Source organism: Rhagoletis zephyria, unplaced genomic scaffold (assembly GCF_001687245.7).
Source record: "Rhagoletis zephyria isolate East Lansing unplaced genomic scaffold, Rhagoletis_zephyria_1.1 Rzeph_scaffold_18001, whole genome shotgun sequence".
NCBI lineage: Eukaryota > Metazoa > Arthropoda > Insecta > Diptera > Tephritidae > Rhagoletis > Rhagoletis zephyria.
In genome coordinates this window covers 2,190-7,158 of record NW_016175062.1, presented here as the reverse complement: position 1 = coordinate 7,158, position 4,969 = coordinate 2,190, and the positions used below count along the sequence as shown (strand labels likewise).

The 4,969-nt window shown below is 41.2% G+C and overlaps 1 long non-coding RNA gene across 1 annotated transcript; it reads left to right on the top strand.

Moving 5' to 3' along the window:
* The first annotated feature begins 216 nt into the window (after positions 1-216).
* LOC108380030 (uncharacterized) lies at positions 217-3,772 on the top strand. The gene is made up of 2 exons (XR_001849528.1): positions 217-727; positions 3,496-3,772. It is a non-coding gene; the product is annotated as an uncharacterized LOC108380030 (long non-coding RNA).
* The last annotated feature ends 1,197 nt before the right edge of the window (positions 3,773-4,969 follow it).

The window sequence follows — 4,969 nt, the reverse complement described above, 5'->3', positions numbered from 1 at the left end:
AAAATCGCGTTTACATGTAAAGTGAGAACGAGAAGAAAGTTTAAAAAGTATTGAGCAACAGTGTTCGACGTTCGGAGTTTTGAATGTTCGCGAAAAATTCACAGCAGCAGCCACAAAAACAACAAAAATGTATGTAAGTGCAGTGAGTGGTGTATGGTGGGAGAGGAGCGTTAACTAGTTAAAAGTTACAAAGTGCATTGACGTACAGCTAGTAGAATGTGGCATGCATTTACATGAAATTTTACATATGCACACATGCATATGTATGTATTTACATAAGTACATACACAAAAATTTATATGCTTTGCATACCGACTTACATCAGTTCGCATACCATTTGTAAGCGGCGCCGTGAAAAGCAAAAAAAACCGAGATTCTCCACTCGCTCTTGTAACGACAGACGAAAAGTGTGCTTTCGAGACAGCTGCTAGCCTTAGCGCGTACATACATACATATGTGTGGCAAATAAGTTGTGTCGTTTCGATTTGAGGCTTGTGAAAAAACGCAATTCAATCGCTGTGAATTCTACAAAAAAGCTCGAATAAAATTTCCTTAACAAATGCTCAAATAAAAACACTGGAAAAAACTTGCGAAAAATCGAATTTCGTTGCGTGGAAAAAGAATTGTGTGTGTATGAATGACAACGAAAATTAACCAACTCCCAACTTTCTTTCTTGACGTTTTCGCAAATACAACATTAGCAGCAGCGGCATCAACAACAATTAAAGTATGTAATAGCAACTGCAAAGCCACCTGCTGGCACAGCCCAACCGTCCAAGCGCTGAAGCAGCCAGAGCCGGCCACCCACAAAATAGCTGAGAGAGCGAGCGAGAAACCGAGTAGTTGGGAGAGAGCATGCCGAGAGAGCGTTTATGCAAATAAACAAAAAGGGAAGGTAGGGAGTAAAATGTGTGTAAATATTAGGAGCGTTGCTTGGGTGAAGAAATTGCTGCAAATTTGCATTGTAATGTGAATTAGAAAACCTTATAGAGACGGTGTTAGGACAAAGCAGGAAATTTTTATAAAGAAAGTTACTGTAGCTTATCTGTTACGCCCTAATGGTGTGAGCAATCCCGCCGTATTTGTGGCTGGCGCACATCGGTAGCATTGAGAGACAAGAGTTTCAAGCCACGAAGAATCGAACAAAGAACCGCTATGACCAATCTACGGACTGGTAGGACTTACTTTCGATTTATGCTCCGACGAAGTTCTAAAATAAAGCTTCCTTCTAATTACGGTCACCTCTAAGAGGGCAAATGTCAAACCACCGTATGCATTTTTGCCTTTCGAACTCGGCTTAAAACTGTCCCTTCATTTGTGTAGCAACGTCAAGACGCATACCACAAATTAGTTTAACAAGGTGGCGTAATGTGTTGAATGCTGTTTAGCCGCAAGAATTAAACTCACTATCATGAAGTGTTGGAAACCCATTGCGAAAACATCGTAGTAAGGGACCGTCCACCACATCTTTCCAGTCCCAAGGGAAACGGAAATCACTCTAGCTCACCTCCTCTCAGGCTGGCGCAGTACACTAAACCCTCACAGAATTAGGATTCATGTTTTATATGTCTAGCATATGGTAATGGTCTGCACAACACTGCGCATCTGTTCGCAACCCATCAGTTGTCACTGGACGGAAAATAGTTGCAATTTCGGTAGCCGTAGTTCGTTGTGTTATTCTTTATCCTGCGCTGAAATTGGGCTCCAGCGAGAAACAAGGTAATCCCTTCGCCTGGGGGATACACACAGAAAACTCATTTCTTATACAGTTAGACCAGGCAGAATTGGTTGTCACAGTCATTTGCTCAGCATGCGAACCAGCCTTCACAAAATAGTAATTTTTACGCATTAGATGCCAAAGGAATTCCGGACCAAACTGAGGAAAACTGCAATGACTAGGCTTAAACCACCAACAAATAGTGGGATGAGAGCTACTATGCAGCATTTGGAAACTATGCTTTTGTATCTGTATGAAAACGAGTAGCCACTGCCTCTACTTTTGGTTTCCAAATGAGATATTTCATCTGCTTACCTTCAAATCTGATAATCAAGAAAACGTCGAAGTCTTCTTTTTAAATCCTTTTTTTTTTGTTTTTTATGGGGCACTAGGTCACAGTCGCCGAAGTATCGTTCTGAATGGTCCTGAGTTCAAGGGTGTTTCAGAGACCCTGAGGCAATTTCATAGTCTCAGATTTGTCCACACTTAACTCTTCTATTATAATGAATTAGCTTTGGCTTAATTGGTTATCCAGCGACCGCAACGCTCAAAGTGAGAAGTCCGTTAAATCCGGGGAACTGGGGGCTATTTAAGCAGAATAGATCCAACCATGAAACCCAGTATCCCACCTACATATCTGACACCAGCAGCGTTTTGAACACAAATCTGGAACCTCTTGTCAAATTGCCAGAGTACTGTGGCTATCCATGAATGTCACCCCACGCGAATGACTACTGAAGAAATTGCATGGAATGAAAAGAAGACTAAAACACCTTATTTTTCACTGCCCGTCAACAGCATAAGAGGGGATTCAAAGCCCTCTTAGAACAGCCTAATTGGTTTAGGGGAGCGTGGATGATTGTAACTTCCATGCGGTATCACAAAATACCCCGAGTTTTCATGACTCCTAAATTAGATCTAACTTTCCTCCCGTCAAGGTATGAATTTTCTCATACTGTTTTTCCAGACTTTAGTACTGAAAGCAACGAGGCAAAGGAGTTTAAAACCGTTTAGGGACAAGTAATATGTATGCGAATAACGTGATAAAACAATGCACAAAAAAATAAAAAAATGTTAAATACAAAAACTGATTGGAGTAAAAAAATATTAAAACAGACTCATGCGATCCAGGAAAGCAATAATAATAAATATACATACATATATAATGAGACAGTAAGAATAAAATATGCGCTAAAAATAAACGATGAATAATGCAACACATCAACAGAAAAATGCAACAATATCTAAAGCCAACACCAAGTGCGCGAATTTTAATACGCGCTGTAATAAAGTCAGTTGAATATTCGCTTAAAAAAATACTTGTTATCACCCAAGCGCAGCGTGCAGAGTTCAAAGCCTCGAACACAAACCGGCTCACCACAGCACTCCCAAGCATTAAATCAACAGATTCGTCGGCTAACAATAGCTCGGTGGCTCCCCAACTGGTGGATACTGTGCCCAAAAGAAAGTGCGTTTACGCATCGCTTATTAAATGCAATTATTCGTTTTGTTGTTTCAACGACTAAAAACAATAGCTGGACAAAACAAAAGTGAACAATTCGCCGTTTGATAATTGAAATTCCCACGTTTAGAGGCAGTGTACAGTGTATTGCACCCACTCTCTCGCCGTGCAGCATACATTTTTTTTTGCTTAAGCTGTGCGCGCTCACTACGACCTACTCAACTACTCGCGCTCTCCTCTCTCTCAGCTCGTCTGCCGCTCTTTTCGCGACGCACACGCACTAACAATTTGGCTTCCTTTCCCTGTCCCTCAACAGAACACAGCTGCTTTAGCATCATCATCACCGCTTTTTCGTTTCCCTCCGCTGTAAATTCAACGCTAAACGGCAACATCGCTGCCGTTGCATTTCAATGAGGCCAGCAATAGTAGCAGCGGCGCGGAGCCATTCAGTCTGCACGTTTTCGTTATCAGCCGGGATTAAGGCTTAAGGATTAAAGGTGCTTCAACTGCCTGTGTGTGTGTGTGTGCGTGCGGAACAACTGGCGAAGGAAGCGCGCACAAGACGAAGGTGAAGCGGAAGAGCAAAGGTAGTATCAGCAAAAAACAAGTGGCAGTAGCAGCATCTTCAGCATAAACCGAAACTTTAACGAACAATCCCATGCTTACTTAACATACAAGTGCATACATACAAACTTACATATTACCTGCTTTTGTGCATGCGTTGCTTTATTTTGCCTAAGTAGTCGGCTGTCAAGTAGCAGCCTGACATATTTGGGATTTACAAGACTTCAGTCAAATATCAAACATTGCTACATACTTACAAACTCGTACATATAGTAAATATGTACATGCATATATGCAACTTAGAATAACTTACACATGTGCTCCCGGTTACTATTCCTACTGCGCCGCAACATACTTTTAAGTGGATAATTTACTTTTTCTTCTCAAATCTAAATATATGCATATATGCAAGCGGAAGTTAGTTCGTGTTCGTGCCGTACGTATGAGTATGTTTGTAGCTGTGGCTAAAGCCGGCGTCTTTGCAATGCTTGCAAATCTCAACGCTTCCGGTTTCGGTGCGTTGCGATATTCATGAGTAGCGAAAAAAGCAAGAAAGCGAGAAAGGGAAAATTTATATAAAGAATTTTTAAGTTAAAGGTAAGCAAAGATTTCTAAAGTTTTATGATATATGAAAGTACTTACATATGTATATGTATGCTAAAAAGTCTTTAAAATAAGGTTATAGTACTTTAGCAAAATATGAGGAAGTCTTGCCTTTCTTTTCGGGCCTTGAAGTATATATTTGCCTTTGAGTTTTATGATTCTTGAGACTCGAATACCGATTCCTCTAGGAAATACCCGTACGTTATCATTGGCCTTCCGATTTGTGGGGAATTATTCTCTAGGAATGAAAGAAAATAAATTTTTAAGTTTCGAATGGTTTTATGTGGTTGCACAGAGAGCGCGAGCTCTCTTTAATCGTCAGTGGTCTAGGTACAAACTTTCCGTTGGTCCATCCAGAGGATACATAGCAATGCTCCTAAGGGGATGGCAGGACTTGCAAGTTGCAACCAATGGTACACGACAAAGATCAAGGGGCAGTCCAAAAAATTCACAACTCCCTCTCGTGGAATCCCTAAGCGGCTACTAAATCTTAGAAGAGAGGGCTTAAGAGCTCTCACCGGATGTCTGACAAGACACTGCAGACTGAGGTACCATCTACACAAAATGGGACTCTCTGAGGAGACGAACTGCAGATTTTGTGGGCTAGAGGAGGGAACCTCGAG